Source organism: Amblyomma mixtum, chromosome 1, assembly GCF_055824585.1.
Source record: "Amblyomma mixtum isolate Tamu chromosome 1, ASM5582458v1, whole genome shotgun sequence".
In the NCBI taxonomy this organism is placed as follows: Eukaryota; Metazoa; Arthropoda; class Arachnida; order Ixodida; family Ixodidae; genus Amblyomma; species Amblyomma mixtum.
Window position 1 is genome coordinate 154,511,852 of NC_143012.1, and position 18,749 is coordinate 154,530,600.

At 53.3% G+C, this 18,749-nt stretch overlaps 14 non-coding genes and 6 pseudogenes across 14 annotated transcripts; all 20 read right to left on the reverse strand.

Moving 5' to 3' along the window:
* Positions 1 to 477: 477 nt before the first annotated feature.
* On the reverse strand, positions 478 to 596 carry LOC149369164 (5S ribosomal RNA). Its single transcript, XR_016287430.1, has one exon. It is a non-coding gene; the product is annotated as a 5S ribosomal RNA (ribosomal RNA).
* A 548-nt stretch (positions 597 to 1,144) lies between these two features.
* Positions 1,145 to 1,263, reverse strand: LOC149369165 (5S ribosomal RNA). The gene has a single exon (XR_016287431.1). It is a non-coding gene; the product is annotated as a 5S ribosomal RNA (ribosomal RNA).
* A 546-nt stretch (positions 1,264 to 1,809) lies between these two features.
* LOC149369166 (5S ribosomal RNA) lies at positions 1,810 to 1,928 on the reverse strand. Its single transcript, XR_016287432.1, has one exon. It is a non-coding gene; the product is annotated as a 5S ribosomal RNA (ribosomal RNA).
* A 546-nt stretch (positions 1,929 to 2,474) lies between these two features.
* Positions 2,475 to 2,593, reverse strand: LOC149369167 (5S ribosomal RNA). Its single transcript, XR_016287433.1, has one exon. It is a non-coding gene; the product is annotated as a 5S ribosomal RNA (ribosomal RNA).
* A 547-nt stretch (positions 2,594 to 3,140) lies between these two features.
* Positions 3,141 to 3,259, reverse strand: LOC149369168 (5S ribosomal RNA; annotated as a pseudogene).
* A 579-nt stretch (positions 3,260 to 3,838) lies between these two features.
* Positions 3,839 to 3,957, reverse strand: LOC149369169 (5S ribosomal RNA). The gene has a single exon (XR_016287434.1). It is a non-coding gene; the product is annotated as a 5S ribosomal RNA (ribosomal RNA).
* Positions 3,958 to 4,504: 547 nt separating this feature from the next.
* On the reverse strand, positions 4,505 to 4,623 carry LOC149369170 (5S ribosomal RNA). Its single transcript, XR_016287435.1, has one exon. It is a non-coding gene; the product is annotated as a 5S ribosomal RNA (ribosomal RNA).
* A 546-nt stretch (positions 4,624 to 5,169) lies between these two features.
* LOC149369171 (5S ribosomal RNA) lies at positions 5,170 to 5,288 on the reverse strand. The gene has a single exon (XR_016287436.1). It is a non-coding gene; the product is annotated as a 5S ribosomal RNA (ribosomal RNA).
* Positions 5,289 to 5,836: 548 nt separating this feature from the next.
* LOC149369172 (5S ribosomal RNA) lies at positions 5,837 to 5,955 on the reverse strand. The gene has a single exon (XR_016287438.1). It is a non-coding gene; the product is annotated as a 5S ribosomal RNA (ribosomal RNA).
* Positions 5,956 to 6,503: 548 nt separating this feature from the next.
* Positions 6,504 to 6,622, reverse strand: LOC149369173 (5S ribosomal RNA). Its single transcript, XR_016287439.1, has one exon. It is a non-coding gene; the product is annotated as a 5S ribosomal RNA (ribosomal RNA).
* Positions 6,623 to 7,167: 545 nt separating this feature from the next.
* On the reverse strand, positions 7,168 to 7,286 carry LOC149369174 (5S ribosomal RNA). Its single transcript, XR_016287441.1, has one exon. It is a non-coding gene; the product is annotated as a 5S ribosomal RNA (ribosomal RNA).
* Positions 7,287 to 7,833: 547 nt separating this feature from the next.
* LOC149369175 (5S ribosomal RNA) lies at positions 7,834 to 7,952 on the reverse strand (annotated as a pseudogene).
* A 580-nt stretch (positions 7,953 to 8,532) lies between these two features.
* Positions 8,533 to 8,651, reverse strand: LOC149369176 (5S ribosomal RNA). The gene has a single exon (XR_016287442.1). It is a non-coding gene; the product is annotated as a 5S ribosomal RNA (ribosomal RNA).
* A 547-nt stretch (positions 8,652 to 9,198) lies between these two features.
* LOC149369177 (5S ribosomal RNA) lies at positions 9,199 to 9,317 on the reverse strand. Its single transcript, XR_016287443.1, has one exon. It is a non-coding gene; the product is annotated as a 5S ribosomal RNA (ribosomal RNA).
* A 547-nt stretch (positions 9,318 to 9,864) lies between these two features.
* LOC149369178 (5S ribosomal RNA) lies at positions 9,865 to 9,983 on the reverse strand. The gene has a single exon (XR_016287445.1). It is a non-coding gene; the product is annotated as a 5S ribosomal RNA (ribosomal RNA).
* A 545-nt stretch (positions 9,984 to 10,528) lies between these two features.
* On the reverse strand, positions 10,529 to 10,647 carry LOC149369179 (5S ribosomal RNA; annotated as a pseudogene).
* Positions 10,648 to 11,226: 579 nt separating this feature from the next.
* LOC149369180 (5S ribosomal RNA) lies at positions 11,227 to 11,345 on the reverse strand (annotated as a pseudogene).
* A 5,444-nt stretch (positions 11,346 to 16,789) lies between these two features.
* On the reverse strand, positions 16,790 to 16,908 carry LOC149369181 (5S ribosomal RNA). The gene has a single exon (XR_016287446.1). It is a non-coding gene; the product is annotated as a 5S ribosomal RNA (ribosomal RNA).
* A 543-nt stretch (positions 16,909 to 17,451) lies between these two features.
* LOC149369182 (5S ribosomal RNA) lies at positions 17,452 to 17,570 on the reverse strand (annotated as a pseudogene).
* Positions 17,571 to 18,115: 545 nt separating this feature from the next.
* LOC149369183 (5S ribosomal RNA) lies at positions 18,116 to 18,234 on the reverse strand (annotated as a pseudogene).
* Between the last annotated feature and the right edge of the window lie 515 nt (positions 18,235 to 18,749).

Sequence of the window (18,749 nt, forward strand, 5' to 3'; positions counted from 1 at the left end):
TACTTCCCTCGCTCGTGGCAACAGCCGCCAAGCGTGCAGTTACCTGCCCTGCGCTTTTCTCAGCCGTTCTGGCGAACCTAAACCACTGCGGCATGCACGGAAAGAGCAGCGGGAGCGAGCCTGTGTTGTTTACACATGGACCGGCAGTGGGTGCGGTGCATGGTGCGGTGGGCGCATATTGTGCGCTTCTGCGCAGTGTTATGCGCACACTGGGCCTCCCAGCTATCTTGGGGCTTTGCTAGAGTTTAATCTGCAGTGTACCCGCCGCGGCAGACGTCAGAATGACAGCCGAGACGCCACGGGTTCGCTTCGAGTTTTGCCACAGTTTCGCGTCCGCACGTACTACACGTTGGACACGTTGCCGATGAGATTGTATTATCGATAACAAAATAACGTCACCTCCTATAGTTGCCTGAGACACTGCGCAACTATGACAGAAAAAAAAAACGTGAAGGGCGAATAAAAATGCAAAAGAAATGCCATCAGCACTCGGTGTTCCCAGGTGGTCTCCCTCCCAAGTACTGACCGAGCCCAATGCTGCTTAGCTTCGGTGATCGGACGAGAACCGGCGTATTCAACATGGTATGGCCGATGGCGAGAGACAGTGCTTTCCGAGTCTTTATGTACTGTGTTTGGCCCTCGAGGATGCAAAACTGCGCATGGATACTTCCCTCGCTCGTGGCAACAGCCGCCAAGCGTGCAGTTACCTGCCCTGCGCTTTTCTCAGCCGTTCTGGCGAACCTAAACCACTGCGGCATGCACGGAAAGAGCAGCGGGAGCGAGCCTGTGTTGTTTACACATGGACCGGCAGTGGGTGCGGTGCATGGTGCGGTGGGCGCATATTGTGCGCTTCTGCGCAGTGTTATGCGCACACTGGGCCTCCCAGCTATCTTGGGGCTTTGCTAGAGTTTAATCTGCAGTGTACCCGCCGCGGCAGACGTCAGAATGACAGCCGAGACGCCACGGGTTCGCTTCGAGTTTTGCCACAGTTTCGCGTCCGCACGTACTACACGTTGGACACGTTGCCGATGAGATTGTATTATCGATAACAAAATAACGTCACCTCCTATAGTTGCCTGAGACACTGCGCAACTATGACAGAAAAAAAAAAAAACGTGAAGGGCGAATAAAAATGCAAAAGAAATGCCATCAGCACTCGGTGTTCCCAGGTGGTCTCCCTCCCAAGTACTGACCGAGCCCAATGCTGCTTAGCTTCGGTGATCGGACGAGAACCGGCGTATTCAACATGGTATGGCCGATGGCGAGAGACAGTGCTTTCCGAGTCTTTATGTACTGTGTTTGGCCCTCGAGGATGCAAAACTGCGCATGGATACTTCCCTCGCTCGTGGCAACAGCCGCCAAGCGTGCAGTTACCTGCCCTGCGCTTTTCTCAGCCGTTCTGGCGAACCTAAACCACTGCGGCATGCACGGAAAGAGCAGCGGGAGCGAGCCTGTGTTGTTTACACATGGACCGGCAGTGGGTGCGGTGCATGGTGCGGTGGGCGCATATTGTGCGCTTCTGCGCAGTGTTATGCGCACACTGGGCCTCCCAGCTATCTTGGGGCTTTGCTAGAGTTTAATCTGCAGTGTACCCGCCGCGGCAGACGTCAGAATGACAGCCGAGACGCCACGGGTTCGCTTCGAGTTTTGCCACAGTTTCGCGTCCGCACGTACTACACGTTGGACACGTTGCCGATGAGATTGTATTATCGATAACAAAATAACGTCACCTCCTATAGTTGCCTGAGACACTGCGCAACTATGACAGAAAAAAAAAAACGTGAAGGGCGAATAAAAATGCAAAAGAAATGCCATCAGCACTCGGTGTTCCCAGGTGGTCTCCCTCCCAAGTACTGACCGAGCCCAATGCTGCTTAGCTTCGGTGATCGGACGAGAACCGGCGTATTCAACATGGTATGGCCGATGGCGAGAGACAGTGCTTTCCGAGTCTTTATGTACTGTGTTTGGCCCTCGAGGATGCAAAACTGCGCATGGATACTTCCCTCGCTCGTGGCAACAGCCGCCAAGCGTGCAGTTACCTGCCCTGCGCTTTTCTCAGCCGTTCTGGCGAACCTAAACCACTGCGGCATGCACGGAAAGAGCAGCGGGAGCGAGCCTGTGTTGTTTACACATGGACCGGCAGTGGGTGCGGTGCATGGTGCGGTGGGCGCATATTGTGCGCTTCTGCGCAGTGTTATGCGCACACTGGGCCTCCCAACTATCTTGGGGCTTTGCTAGAGTTTAATCTGCAGTGTACCCGCCGCGGCAGACGTCAGAATGACAGCCGAGACGCCACGGGTTCGCTTCGAGTTTTGCCACAGTTTCGCGTCCGCACGTACTACACGTTGGACACGTTGCCGATGAGATTGTATTATCGATAACAAAATAACGTCACCTCCTATAGTTGCCTGAGACACTGCGCAACTATGACAGAAAAAAAAAAACGTGAAGGGCGAATAAAAATGCAAAAGAAATGCCATCAGCACTCGGTGTTCCCAGGTGGTCTCCCTCCCAAGTACTGACCGAGCCCAATGCTGCTTAGCTTCGGTGATCGGACGAGAACCGGCGTATTCAACATGGTATGGCCGATGGCGAGAGACAGTGCTTTCCGAGTCTTTATGTACTGTGTTTGGCCCTCGAGGATGCAAAACTGCGCATGGATACTTCCCTCGCTCGTGGCAACAGCCGCCAAGCGTGCAGTTACCTGCCCTGCGCTTTTCTCAGCCGTTCTGGCGAACCTAAACCACTGCGGCATGCACGGAAAGAGCAGCGGGAGCGAGCCTGTGTTGTTTACACATGGACCGGCAGTGGGTGCGGTGCATGGTGCGGTGGGCGCATATTGTGCGCTTCTGCGCAGTGTTATGCGCACACTGGGCCTCCCAGCTATCTTGGGGCTTTGCTAGAGTTTAATCTGCAGTGTACCCGCCGCGGCAGACGTCAGAGTGACAGCCGAGACGCCACGGGTTCGCTTCGAGTTTTGCCACAGTTTCGCGTCCGCACGTACTACACGTTGGACACGTTGCCGATGAGATTGTATTATCGATAACAAAATAACGTCACCTCCTATAGTTGCCTGAGACACTGCGCAACTATGACAGAAAAAAAAAAAACGTGAAGGGCGAATAAAAATGCAAAAGAAATGCCATCAGCACTCGGTGTTCCCAGGTGGTCTCCCTCCCAAGTACTGACCGAGCCCAATGCTGCTTAGCTTCGGTGATCGGACGAGAACCGGCGTATTCAACATGGTATGGCCGATTTTTGTCTTTATTGCAACATGGTATGGCCGATGGCGAGAGACAGTGCTTTCCGAGTCTTTATGTACTGTGTTTGGCCCTCGAGGATGCAAAACTGCGCATGGATACTTCCCTCGCTCGTGGCAACAGCCGCCAAGCGTGCAGTTACCTGCCCTGCGCTTTTCTCAGCCGTTCTGGCGAACCTAAACCACTGCGGCATGCACGGAAAGAGCAGCGGGAGCGAGCCTGTGTTGTTTACACATGGACCGGCAGTGGGTGCGGTGCATGGTGCGGTGGGCGCATATTGTGCGCTTCTGCGCAGTGTTATGCGCACACTGGGCCTCCCAGCTATCTTGGGGCTTTGCTAGAGTTTAATCTGCAGTGTACCCGCCGCGGCAGACGTCAGAATGACAGCCGAGACGCCACGGGTTCGCTTCGAGTTTTGCCACAGTTTCGCGTCCGCACGTACTACACGTTGGACACGTTGCCGATGAGATTGTATTATCGATAACAAAATAACGTCACCTCCTATAGTTGCCTGAGACACTGCGCAACTATGACAGAAAAAAAAAAAACGTGAAGGGCGAATAAAAATGCAAAAGAAATGCCATCAGCACTCGGTGTTCCCAGGTGGTCTCCCTCCCAAGTACTGACCGAGCCCAATGCTGCTTAGCTTCGGTGATCGGACGAGAACCGGCGTATTCAACATGGTATGGCCGATGGCGAGAGACAGTGCTTTCCGAGTCTTTATGTACTGTGTTTGGCCCTCGAGGATGCAAAACTGCGCATGGATACTTCCCTCGCTCGTGGCAACAGCCGCCAAGCGTGCAGTTACCTGCCCTGCGCTTTTCTCAGCCGTTCTGGCGAACCTAAACCACTGCGGCATGCACGGAAAGAGCAGCGGGAGCGAGCCTGTGTTGTTTACACATGGACCGGCAGTGGGTGCGGTGCATGGTGCGGTGGGCGCATATTGTGCGCTTCTGCGCAGTGTTATGCGCACACTGGGCCTCCCAGCTATCTTGGGGCTTTGCTAGAGTTTAATCTGCAGTGTACCCGCCGCGGCAGACGTCAGAATGACAGCCGAGACGCCACGGGTTCGCTTCGAGTTTTGCCACAGTTTCGCGTCCGCACGTACTACACGTTGGACACGTTGCCGATGAGATTGTATTATCGATAACAAAATAACGTCACCTCCTATAGTTGCCTGAGACACTGCGCAACTATGACAGAAAAAAAAAAAACGTGAAGGGCGAATAAAAATGCAAAAGAAATGCCATCAGCACTCGGTGTTCCCAGGTGGTCTCCCTCCCAAGTACTGACCGAGCCCAATGCTGCTTAGCTTCGGTGATCGGACGAGAACCGGCGTATTCAACATGGTATGGCCGATGGCGAGAGACAGTGCTTTCCGAGTCTTTATGTACTGTGTTTGGCCCTCGAGGATGCAAAACTGCGCATGGATACTTCCCTCGCTCGTGGCAACAGCCGCCAAGCGTGCAGTTACCTGCCCTGCGCTTTTCTCAGCCGTTCTGGCGAACCTAAACCACTGCGGCATGCACGGAAAGAGCAGCGGGAGCGAGCCTGTGTTGTTTACACATGGACCGGCAGTGGGTGCGGTGCATGGTGCGGTGGGCGCATATTGTGCGCTTCTGCGCAGTGTTATGCGCACACTGGGCCTCCCAGCTATCTTGGGGCTTTGCTAGAGTTTAATCTGCAGTGTACCCGCCGCGGCAGACGTCAGAATGACAGCCGAGACGCCACGGGTTCGCTTCGAGTTTTGCCACAGTTTCGCGTCCGCACGTACTACACGTTGGACACGTTGCCGATGAGATTGTATTATCGATAACAAAATAACGTCACCTCCTATAGTTGCCTGAGACACTGCGCAACTATGACAGAAAAAAAAAAACGTGAAGGGCGAATAAAAATGCAAAAGAAATGCCATCAGCACTCGGTGTTCCCAGGTGGTCTCCCTCCCAAGTACTGACCGAGCCCAATGCTGCTTAGCTTCGGTGATCGGACGAGAACCGGCGTATTCAACATGGTATGGCCGATGGCGAGAGACAGTGCTTTCCGAGTCTTTATGTACTGTGTTTGGCCCTCGAGGATGCAAAACTGCGCATGGATACTTCCCTCGCTCGTGGCAACAGCCGCCAAGCGTGCAGTTACCTGCCCTGCGCTTTTCTCAGCCGTTCTGGCGAACCTAAACCACTGCGGCATGCACGGAAAGAGCAGCGGGAGCGAGCCTGTGTTGTTTACACATGGACCGGCAGTGGGTGCGGTGCATGGTGCGGTGGGCGCATATTGTGCGCTTCTGCGCAGTGTTATGCGCACACTGGGCCTCCCAGCTATCTTGGGGCTTTGCTAGAGTTTAATCTGCAGTGTACCCGCCGCGGCAGACGTCAGAATGACAGCCGAGACGCCACGGGTTCGCTTCGAGTTTTGCCACAGTTTCGCGTCCGCACGTACTACACGTTGGACACGTTGCCGATGAGATTGTATTATCGATAACAAAATAACGTCACCTCCTATAGTTGCCTGAGACACTGCGCAACTATGACAGAAAAAAAAAAAAACGTGAAGGGCGAATAAAAATGCAAAAGAAATGCCATCAGCACTCGGTGTTCCCAGGTGGTCTCCCTCCCAAGTACTGACCGAGCCCAATGCTGCTTAGCTTCGGTGATCGGACGAGAACCGGCGTATTCAACATGGTATGGCCGATGGCGAGAGACAGTGCTTTCCGAGTCTTTATGTACTGTGTTTGGCCCTCGAGGATGCAAAACTGCGCATGGATACTTCCCTCGCTCGTGGCAACAGCCGCCAAGCGTGCAGTTACCTGCCCTGCGCTTTTCTCAGCCGTTCTGGCGAACCTAAACCACTGCGGCATGCACGGAAAGAGCAGCGGGAGCGAGCCTGTGTTGTTTACACATGGACCGGCAGTGGGTGCGGTGCATGGTGCGGTGGGCGCATATTGTGCGCTTCTGCGCAGTGTTATGCGCACACTGGGCCTCCCAGCTATCTTGGGGCTTTGCTAGAGTTTAATCTGCAGTGTACCCGCCGCGGCAGACGTCAGAATGACAGCCGAGACGCCACGGGTTCGCTTCGAGTTTTGCCACAGTTTCGCGTCCGCACGTACTACACGTTGGACACGTTGCCGATGAGATTGTATTATCGATAACAAAATAACGTCACCTCCTATAGTTGCCTGAGACACTGCGCAACTATGACAGAAAAAAAAAAAAACGTGAAGGGCGAATAAAAATGCAAAAGAAATGCCATCAGCACTCGGTGTTCCCAGGTGGTCTCCCTCCCAAGTACTGACCGAGCCCAATGCTGCTTAGCTTCGGTGATCGGACGAGAACCGGCGTATTCAACATGGTATGGCCGATGGCGAGAGACAGTGCTTTCCGAGTCTTTATGTACTGTGTTTGGCCCTCGAGGATGCAAAACTGCGCATGGATACTTCCCTCGCTCGTGGCAACAGCCGCCAAGCGTGCAGTTACCTGCCCTGCGCTTTTCTCAGCCGTTCTGGCGAACCTAAACCACTGCGGCATGCACGGAAAGAGCAGCGGGAGCGAGCCTGTGTTGTTTACACATGGACCGGCAGTGGGTGCGGTGCATGGTGCGGTGGGCGCATATTGTGCGCTTCTGCGCAGTGTTATGCGCACACTGGGCCTCCCAGCTATCTTGGGGCTTTGCTAGAGTTTAATCTGCAGTGTACCCGCCGCGGCAGACGTCAGAATGACAGCCGAGACGCCACGGGTTCGCTTCGAGTTTTGCCACAGTTTCGCGTCCGCACGTACTACACGTTGGACACGTTGCCGATGAGATTGTATTATCGATAACAAAATAACGTCACCTCCTATAGTTGCCTGAGACACTGCGCAACTATGACAGAAAAAAAAAACGTGAAGGGCGAATAAAAATGCAAAAGAAATGCCATCAGCACTCGGTGTTCCCAGGTGGTCTCCCTCCCAAGTACTGACCGAGCCCAATGCTGCTTAGCTTCGGTGATCGGACGAGAACCGGCGTATTCAACATGGTATGGCCGATGGCGAGAGACAGTGCTTTCCGAGTCTTTATGTACTGTGTTTGGCCCTCGAGGATGCAAAACTGCGCATGGATACTTCCCTCGCTCGTGGCAACAGCCGCCAAGCGTGCAGTTACCTGCCCTGCGCTTTTCTCAGCCGTTCTGGCGAACCTAAACCACTGCGGCATGCACGGAAAGAGCAGCGGGAGCGAGCCTGTGTTGTTTACACATGGACCGGCAGTGGGTGCGGTGCATGGTGCGGTGGGCGCATATTGTGCGCTTCTGCGCAGTGTTATGCGCACACTGGGCCTCCCAGCTATCTTGGGGCTTTGCTAGAGTTTAATCTGCAGTGTACCCGCCGCGGCAGACGTCAGAATGACAGCCGAGACGCCACGGGTTCGCTTCGAGTTTTGCCACAGTTTCGCGTCCGCACGTACTACACGTTGGACACGTTGCCGATGAGATTGTATTATCGATAACAAAATAACGTCACCTCCTATAGTTGCCTGAGACACTGCGCAACTATGACAGAAAAAAAAAAAACGTGAAGGGCGAATAAAAATGCAAAAGAAATGCCATCAGCACTCGGTGTTCCCAGGTGGTCTCCCTCCCAAGTACTGACCGAGCCCAATGCTGCTTAGCTTCGGTGATCGGACGAGAACCGGCGTATTCAACATGGTATGGCCGATTTTTGTCTTTATTGCAACATGGTATGGCCGATGGCGAGAGACAGTGCTTTCCGAGTCTTTATGTACTGTGTTTGGCCCTCGAGGATGCAAAACTGCGCATGGATACTTCCCTCGCTCGTGGCAACAGCCGCCAAGCGTGCAGTTACCTGCCCTGCGCTTTTCTCAGCCGTTCTGGCGAACCTAAACCACTGCGGCATGCACGGAAAGAGCAGCGGGAGCGAGCCTGTGTTGTTTACACATGGACCGGCAGTGGGTGCGGTGCATGGTGCGGTGGGCGCATATTGTGCGCTTCTGCGCAGTGTTATGCGCACACTGGGCCTCCCAGCTATCTTGGGGCTTTGCTAGAGTTTAATCTGCAGTGTACCCGCCGCGGCAGACGTCAGAATGACAGCCGAGACGCCACGGGTTCGCTTCGAGTTTTGCCACAGTTTCGCGTCCGCACGTACTACACGTTGGACACGTTGCCGATGAGATTGTATTATCGATAACAAAATAACGTCACCTCCTATAGTTGCCTGAGACACTGCGCAACTATGACAGAAAAAAAAAAAAACGTGAAGGGCGAATAAAAATGCAAAAGAAATGCCATCAGCACTCGGTGTTCCCAGGTGGTCTCCCTCCCAAGTACTGACCGAGCCCAATGCTGCTTAGCTTCGGTGATCGGACGAGAACCGGCGTATTCAACATGGTATGGCCGATGGCGAGAGACAGTGCTTTCCGAGTCTTTATGTACTGTGTTTGGCCCTCGAGGATGCAAAACTGCGCATGGATACTTCCCTCGCTCGTGGCAACAGCCGCCAAGCGTGCAGTTACCTGCCCTGCGCTTTTCTCAGCCGTTCTGGCGAACCTAAACCACTGCGGCATGCACGGAAAGAGCAGCGGGAGCGAGCCTGTGTTGTTTACACATGGACCGGCAGTGGGTGCGGTGCATGGTGCGGTGGGCGCATATTGTGCGCTTCTGCGCAGTGTTATGCGCACACTGGGCCTCCCAGCTATCTTGGGGCTTTGCTAGAGTTTAATCTGCAGTGTACCCGCCGCGGCAGACGTCAGAATGACAGCCGAGACGCCACGGGTTCGCTTCGAGTTTTGCCACAGTTTCGCGTCCGCACGTACTACACGTTGGACACGTTGCCGATGAGATTGTATTATCGATAACAAAATAACGTCACCTCCTATAGTTGCCTGAGACACTGCGCAACTATGACAGAAAAAAAAAAAACGTGAAGGGCGAATAAAAATGCAAAAGAAATGCCATCAGCACTCGGTGTTCCCAGGTGGTCTCCCTCCCAAGTACTGACCGAGCCCAATGCTGCTTAGCTTCGGTGATCGGACGAGAACCGGCGTATTCAACATGGTATGGCCGATGGCGAGAGACAGTGCTTTCCGAGTCTTTATGTACTGTGTTTGGCCCTCGAGGATGCAAAACTGCGCATGGATACTTCCCTCGCTCGTGGCAACAGCCGCCAAGCGTGCAGTTACCTGCCCTGCGCTTTTCTCAGCCGTTCTGGCGAACCTAAACCACTGCGGCATGCACGGAAAGAGCAGCGGGAGCGAGCCTGTGTTGTTTACACATGGACCGGCAGTGGGTGCGGTGCATGGTGCGGTGGGCGCATATTGTGCGCTTCTGCGCAGTGTTATGCGCACACTGGACCTCCCAGCTATCTTGGGGCTTTGCTAGAGTTTTATCTGCAGTGTACCCGCCGCGGCAGACGTCAGAATGACAGCCGAGACGCCACGGGTTCGCTTCGAGTTTTGCCACAGTTTCGCGTCCGCACGTACTACACGTTGGACACGTTGCCGATGAGATTGTATTATCGATAACAAAATAACGTCACCTCCTATAGTTGCCTGAGACACTGCGCAACTATGACAGAAAAAAAAAAAACGTGAAGGGCGAATAAAATTGCAAAAGAAATGCCATCAGCACTCGGTGTTCCCAGGTGGTCTCCCTCCCAAGTACTGACCGAGCCCAATGCTGCTTAGCTTCGGTGATCGGACGAGAACCGGCGTATTCAACATGGTATGGCCGATGGCGAGAGACAGTGCTTTCCGAGTCTTTATGTACTGTGTTTGGCCCTCGAGGATGCAAAACTGCGCATGGATACTTCCCTCGCTCGTGGCAACAGCCGCCAAGCGTGCAGTTACCTGCCCTGCGCTTTTCTCAGCCGTTCTGGCGAACCTAAACCACTGCGGCATGCACGGAAAGAGCAGCGGGAGCGAGCCTGTGTTGTTTACACATGGACCGGCAGTGGGTGCGGTGCATGGTGCGGTGGGCGCATATTGTGCGCTTCTGCGCAGTGTTATGCGCACACTGGGCCTCCCAGCTATCTTGGGGCTTTGCTAGAGTTTAATCTGCAGTGTACCCGCCGCGGCAGACGTCAGAATGACAGCCGAGACGCCACGGGTTCGCTTCGAGTTTTGCCACAGTTTCGCGTCCGCACGTACTACACGTTGGACACGTTGCCGATGAGATTGTATTATCGATAACAAAATAACGTCACCTCCTATAGTTGCCTGAGACACTGCGCAACTATGACAGAAAAAAAAAACGTGAAGGGCGAATAAAAATGCAAAAGAAATGCCATCAGCACTCGGTGTTCCCAGGTGGTCTCCCTCCCAAGTACTGACCGAGCCCAATGCTGCTTAGCTTCGGTGATCGGACGAGAACCGGCGTATTCAACATGGTATGGCCGATTTTTGTCTTTATTGCAACATGGTATAGCCGATGGCGAGAGACAGTGCTTTCCGAGTCTTTATGTACTGTGTTTGGCCCTCGAGGATGCAAAACTGCGCATGGATACTTCCCTCGCTCGTGGCAACAGCCGCCAAGCGTGCAGTTACCTGCCCTGCGCTTTTCTCAGCCGTTCTGGCGAACCTAAACCACTGCGGCATGCACGGAAAGAGCAGCGGGAGCGAGCCTGTGTTGTTTACACATGGACCGGCAGTGGGTGCGGTGCATGGTGCGGTGGGCGCATATTGTGCGCTTCTGCGCAGTGTTATGCGCACACTGGGCCTCCCAGCTATCTTGGGGCTTTGCTAGAGTTTAATCTGCAGTGTACCCGCCGCGGCAGACGTCAGAATGACAGCCGAGACGCCACGGGTTCGCTTCGAGTTTTGCCACAGTTTCGCGTCCGCACGTACTACACGTTGGACACGTTGCCGATGAGATTGTATTATCGATAACAAAATAACGTCACCTCCTATAGTTGCCTGAGACACTGCGCAACTATGACAGAAAAAAAAAAAACGTGAAGGGCGAATAAAAATGCAAAAGAAATGCCATCAGCACTCGGTGTTCCCAGGTGGTCTCCCTCCCAAGTACTGACCGAGCCCAATGCTGCTTAGCTTCGGTGATCGGACGAGAACCGGCGTATTCAACATGGTATGGCCGATTTTTTTTTTTTTTTTTTTTTTTTTTCTTTATTGCCTGGCTTTGACACAGAAAATTTCACAACACAAACAATCAACAAAAGACAATAAACGCTATGTACATATGACTCGTGGTCAGCCAGCATGCATCTGGCTTCGTCAAATTAAAACTCACGCAATGTACAGAGCGGCTCTAGTCTTGAGAGCCACTCCGGAGGCTCCGCAGCGGCTTTCTGAATGGCGAGAAACATGTCCATGCTTTCGCGGAAATAAATTCTAGCAGGTCTTGCGTCTCTGTCACAATGGTAGCCCGCCATTCTGGAGCGCCATATACAGTGGAGGCCTGTAAGCATTATTAAGTCAAAAGGCACCTCATCCTCATTTTCAACACATAAGTACCGGATGCCATACGGGTCTAGTGGAAATTCTTTCTTTAAGGTTCGCTGCAAAACATCCCAAAAATAAACCCCTTCCCAACAGTGCAAAAATACATGGTCTATTGTTTCCGGCTTTCTGCAAATTAAACAGTTGGATCCCCAAGGTAAAAATAATTCCTTTCCTTCTAAAAATTTTTTAACCGGTAAGGTTCCGGTGTGGAGCTTAAAAAAGAAGGTTTTTGTTCCTGATGGCACCTGCATGTTTTTAACTCTCTTTAAAACATCTTTGCCTTGGCCTCCACTGTACAAGGCCCTGTACAAGGGCACCGGGAAAACTACATCGCACAAAGCACGGTACAGTTTCTTTCGATTCACAGTCGACAGAAAGTCATTTGAAAACCGCGCGGAAAGAAACCTTACACTGGCTACGATTTCCCGGTAAAAACCGGTGACTCTACTGTAAACATCAGCAGTTCCGACGATGTACTCTGGAAGCAGATGCCGCAGCCTAACTTGGCATACGGTACGCAAAAACGGGTCTCTTGTGTCCCGAAGAAACAAAAAACGATTGACCAGCTGTCTCAAAAACAAATGGCCCAGTCCCAGCCCGCCGTCTTGAACCCGTCGGAACAGGTTGGTCCGGCTGCAGCGCTCCCATTCAGACGACCAGATAAAGATGGCGAAAATTCGGTGTAGCTTTTGAATACTTAACCGTGAACAGTGCAGCACCTGCATGACGTACCAGAGCCTGCTGATAAAGAACAAGTTGCAAACAGTGGCTCTGGCGAAAATGGACAAGGTCGTTCCTTTCCACTTATCCGCTCTCTCCCGTATCTCTTTAATCTGTGCTGTCCAATGCTGCTCACTGTCACGGTAAGCAGCGAGTGGAACGCCCAAGTATTTATCTGGCGTCGTCGTCCAAGGCACGCTGGCAAACCGCTGAGGCGTAGATGCCCACCTTCCGTGCCAAAGCCCGAGGCACTTCGACCAGTTAACGCCGCTTCCAGTAGCTTGGCTGAAATCTCGTACACATTGAACGGCCTCGCTTATGCCACCCTCGTCAACGGAAAACACAGCAATGTCATCAGCATACGCCAAGAGCTTTACTTCAGCTGCTTGTAAAGTGAATCCGTTAATACTCCTGCTGTTCAGTATCTTTAAACAAAGGGTCTCCACATAAATACAAAATAAAAGGGGGCTGAGGGGACAGCCCTGGCGCACCGAACGCTGCACGCTAATGGGGGCCCCCAGACTCTTGTTAACGATCAATCTCGTCGTGCAGTTCCGGTATGCCAGGGCCACACCCTCGCGGATAACAGAACCAACATTAACATGGCCTAATACTGAAAACAAAAGTTCATGGGCAACGCAGTCAAAAGCCTTTTCTAAGTCGATCTGGAGAATAGCCACCTGACCATTAGTGTCATCACAGGTTTCTAGGACACTGCGCGCAACGTGAATATTAGTAAAAATAGACCGCCCTTTAATCCCGCAGGTCTGATGCGGACCAACTAATAAATGAATCACGGTCTGCAACCTTCGTGCCAAAACTTTCATGTAAATTTTGTACTCCACGTTAGTGAGTGCTATGGGTCGGTATGCTGTTACCATTCGTAATCTGTCTATGTCGTCCGTCTTGGGAATCAGCACTGTATGGGACGACCCATAGGACGGAGGCAGTGCTTTTACTTTATAGGCTTCATTAAAGATTACCTGCAAGACCGGGGAAATTACATTTTTAAATTCTTTGTAGAATGCCGCGCTGAACCCGTCCGGTCCAGGCGACTTACCAGGGTTTAAACTGTCTATTGCCTGCTCAACTTCCCCTTGACTTATCTTCTGCTCTAATCTGTCTTTTGTTTCGTCATCCAGACGCGGCATCTCGGCTAGAAACGCCTCCTTAAATGTGATAACATCTACCGGATGCAATGCGAAGAGCGCCTGGTAATGCTGGAAAAAGGCTGCTTTGATGTGATCGACGTCCGTTTTTGAAACACCTCCCCATTCTATTTCGTTAATGTGATTTCTTTCGGCGCGGGCTTTTTCTAAACCGAGCGCTCGTTTCGTTGGCGCTTCCCCTGCTGCCATATCTTCTGCCCTTGCCCTCACCAGCGCTCCCCGATAACGTTCTTCTTCAATAAGCTGTAACTTTTGTTTGGTTTTTCTTATGTCTTCTATCCATTTACCAGGCGCTCGGCATTCTTGTTTTATCATCTTCTGAAGCAGTGCCTTTAGCTCCATTTCCTCTTTTTTTTCTTCATGACGTATACAGGTGGCTCTTTCTATTGCTTTTAATTTTAAAGTTTCTTTAGTGAGCTCCCACTGCTGCCAAATCCTCATGTTACTACTTGGTTCTATTTTTGCTATTTCTTCCCTTACAGCTCGGTTATAAAATTCGTCCTGGAGTAGCTTGTCATTTAACTTCCACATTTCCCATGAAAAATCATTCCCCTTCTTAATGAACCCTATGCAGCATTGAACCAAACAGTGGTCAGAAAATGAAACCGGCAGAACTACATAACTATTGCATTTAGGGACAGTTTCCGCGGATGCATAAATTCGGTCTAGCCGTGCGTGACTTGTGCCCTCGAATCGTGTGTACCTTACAGCACGCGTTCCTTCAAGACACTCTGCTACATCCTCGAGGTTGCAGTTCACAATCATTCGTAACAACACTTCGGTGCTTTTATCCCTGAAACCTCGGACGCTTGTCTTGTCGCGCGCACTTAGAACACAGTTGTAATCGCCCATAACAATGAGCTGCCTGTCCGTCCGAAGCCGTTCTTCGACGCTTTCAAAAAACGCGGCTCGGCCATCAACCACATTAGGTGCATACAGACAAACAATGCGCCAGTCGATGTTACAGAGCGAAAAATCGATGGACACGTATCGACCCGACAAACACGAATGATGCCCATGTACCTCTAGCCCCGGCAACTTCTTGACAAACAGAACACAACCAGCCGATGTGCCCACCGCATGGCTGACAACGGCAAAATATCTAGACGTGAAACGTCGCACCATGCTCCCGGTCTCTTCCTCACCATCGACTTTAGTTTCCTGCACTGCTAATATATCAATATCTTGCTCCGTTATAAGTCGGTACAGCTGGCTTTGTTTTCTTTTGCCTGCCAGGCCTCTGACATTTAAGGTGGCGACTTTGAACGGAGTTGCGGAAGCCATTTCAACTTAAGAAGAAGGGACCGAAAGCATGGTGCTTACCTCCCGCGCCCAGCATATCGCTAGACGATGCCGTCGCCGCCGGTGTCCTCCGGCGCGAGCACATGGACCTGGTCAGGCGGCGCCTTGCCGCCGCCACGCCTGTCATCCGGAACCTTCGGGCGCGGTCGCAGACTGGGTCGTCGTGCTTGCGGCGTCTTTGTCGGCGGTTCCTCCACGCTGGACTCTGCTCCCTTCTCCCCGTCGGCCTTGGTCTCGGTGTGCGGACGCTTCGCAGGGGTGGTCACGCCGGTGTTCACGCGGGCGTCTGCCTTCTCGTCGCGGTTCTCGCTGGCCGCCGTTGTTTCCGCTTCCACGTGCTCTGGGGGGCTCGGGTTATCTTTGGGCGTCTCCAGAGGCGTCAAAGGTTGGTCACAGATGGGCAACCCGCTCTCCTTTGCGCCAGCCGCGTCGGTGTTGCTGGTCGAAACCGCAGGCTCAACCCCCGCCGTTTTGCTCGTGTCGTCGATGCCGCTGGCTGCTTCCTCCGCCTCGACAACGTCCATGAGCTCTGCGGAGTCGCTCGCCGCTACACGCCCGGTAGCCGACGCGTAGGTGCGCACGCAGTCGGCCTCGGAGTGACCGTAGCGTCGGCACTTCGAGCACCTGGGCACCTTGCAATCACGGCGCACGTGCCCCGCGCCGCCACACCGCAGACACTGCATCGGCCGCCCGGGCACCACCACGAGAGCCAACTCGCCAGCAACTCGAACCTGGTGGGGCAGGTCGTCTACCTTAATGCCTGGCTTCATCTTTAGGAGCACGGTCCTCGTGGTGGACCCCTTCTCCTTCATGCCAGCGACGCGCCAACGCTCCCGGGTGACCTCGGTCACGTTGCCGAACGCCGCGAATGCCGTACGGATGTCCTCGTCGGCGACGCCGTGAAGCATCCAGTGCAGTCGCAGCTTGACCTGGTGGTCCTCTGGGTCAAAAACGATACAGCGGCGTCCCTTGACTTCCAGCTCCTTCATGGCGGCCAGTTTCTTTGCGGCGTCGGCGCTGCTGAAGGTCACAGCCCACACGTGGTTTATCTGGTACGCTCCCAACGCCACGACGTCGGGGAGCGCACCAACGTTGGCTAGGGCGTCCCTGAAGTCTTCGACCCTGTAGGGTCTCACACGCACGTCCCCGTGCAGAAAAACCGTGTTTAACACAACACGTCCGGTGGGCAGGGTAGGCAGAACGATCTCGTAATCCTTATCTGCGTCGCTGGCGAACCTGTTTCCGCGGCCGGCAACGGCCGCTATCGCCGCTCCGTGGGAGCCCATGATTCTGCGTCCGTCACGCTCGGTGGCTGGAAGTAGAATGAACATGGTATGGCCGATGGCGAGAGACAGTGCTTTCCGAGTCTTTATGTACTGTGTTTGGCCCTCGAGGATGCAAAACTGCGCATGGATACTTCCCTCGCTCGTGGCAACAGCCGCCAAGCGTGCAGTTACCTGCCCTGCGCTTTTCTCAGCCGTTCTGGCGAACCTAAACCACTGCGGCATGCACGGAAAGAGCAGCGGGAGCGAGCCTGTGTTGTTTACACATGGACCGGCAGTGGGTGCGGTGCATGGTGCGGTGGGCGCATATTGTGCGCTTCTGCGCAGTGTTATGCGCACACTGGGCCTCCCAGCTATCTTGGGGCTTTGCTAGAGTTTAATCTGCAGTGTACCCGCCGCGGCAGACGTCAGAATGACAGCCGAGACGCCACGGGTTCGCTTCGAGTTTTGCCACAGTTTCGCGTCCGCACGTACTACACGTTGGACACGTTGCCGATGAGATTGTATTATCGATAACAAAATAACGTCACCTCCTATAGTTGCCTGAGACACTGCGCAACTATGACAGAAAAAAAAAAAACGTGAAGGGCGAATAAAAATGCAAAAGAAATGCCATCAGCACTCGGTGTTCCCAGGTGGTCTCCCTCCCAAGTACTGACCGAGCCCAATGCTGCTTAGCTTCGGTGATCGGACGAGAACCGGCGTATTCAACATGGTATGGCCGATGGCGAGAGACAGTGCTTTCCGAGTCTTTATGTACTGTGTTTGGCCCTCGAGGATGCAAAACTGCGCATGGATACTTCCCTCGCTCGTGGCAACAGCCGCCAAGCGTGCAGTTACCTGCCCTGCGCTTTTCTCAGCCGTTCTGGCGAACCTAAACCACTGCGGCATGCACGGAAAGAGCAGCGGGAGCGAGCCTGTGTTTACACATGGACCGGCAGTGGGTGCGGTGCATGGTGCGGTGGGCGCATATTGTGCGCTTCTGCGCAGTGTTATGCGCACACTGGGCCTCCCAGCTATCTTGGGGCTTTGCTAGAGTTTAATCTGCAGTGTACCCGCCGCGGCAGACGTCAGAATGACAGCCGAGACGCCACGGGTTCGCTTCGAGTTTTGCCACAGTTTCGCGTCCGCACGTACTACACGTTGGACACGTTGCCGATGAGATTGTATTATCGATAACAAAATAACGTCACCTCCTATAGTTGCCTGAGACACTGCGCAACTATGACAGAAAAAAAAAAACGTGAAGGGCGAATAAAAATGCAAAAGAAATGCCATCAGCACTCGGTGTTCCCAGGTGGTCTCCCTCCCAAGTACTGACCGAGCCCAATGCTGCTTAGCTTCGGTGATCGGACGAGAACCGGCGTATTCAACATAGTATGGCCGATGAAGAGAGAGAGTGCTTTCCGAGTCTTTATGTACTGTGTTTGGCCCTCGAGGATGCAAAACTGCGCATGGATACTTCCCTCGCTCGTGGCAACAGCCGCCAAGCGTGCAGTTACCTGCCCTGCGCTTTTCTCAGCCGTTCTGGCGAACCTAAACCACTGCGGCATGCACGGAAAGAGCAGCGGGAGCGAGCCTGTGTTGTTTACACATGGACCGGCAGTGGGTGCGGTGCATGGTGCGGTGGGCGCATATTGTGCGCTTCTGCGCAGTGTTATGCGCACACTGGGCCTCCCAGCTATCTTGGGGCTTTGCTAGAGTTTAATCTGCAGTGTACCCGCCGCGGCAGACGTCAGAATGACAGCCGAGACGCCACGGGTTCGCTTCGAGTTTTGCCACAGTTTCGCGTCCGCACGTACTACACGTTGGACACGTTGCCGATGAGATTGTATTATCGATAACAAAATAACGTCACCTCCTATAGTTGCCTGAGACACTGCGCAACTATGACAGAAAAAAAAAACGTGAAGGGCGAATAAAAATGCAAAAGAAATGCCATCAGCACTCGGTGTTCCCAGGTGGTCTCCCTCCCAAGTACTGACCGAGCCCAATGCTGCTTAGCTTCGGTGATCGGACGAGAACCGGCGTATTCAACATGGTATGGCCGATTTTTGTCTTTATTGCAACATGGTATGGCCGATGGCGAGAGACAGTGCTTTCCGAGTCTTTATGTACTGTGTTTGGCCCTCGTGGATGCAAAACTGCGCATGGATACTTCCCTCGCTCGTGGCAACAGCCGCCAAGCGTGCAGTTACCTGCCCTGCGCTTTTCTCAGCCGTTCTGGCGAACCTAAACCACTGCGGCATGCACGGAAAGAGCAGCGGGAGCGAGCCTGTGTTGTTTACACATGGACCGGCAGTGGGTGCGGTGCATGGTGCGGTGGGCGCATATTGTGCGCTTCTGCGCAGTGTTATGCGCACACTGGGCCTCCCAGCTATCTTGGGGCTTTGCTAGAGTTTAATCTGCAGTGTACCCGCCGCGGCAGACGTCAGAATGACAGCCGAGACGCCACGGGTTCGCTTCGAGTTTTACCACAGTTTCGCGTCCGCACGTACTACACGTTGGACACGTTGCCGATGAGATTGTATTATCGATAACAAAATAACGTCACCTCCTATAGTTGCCTG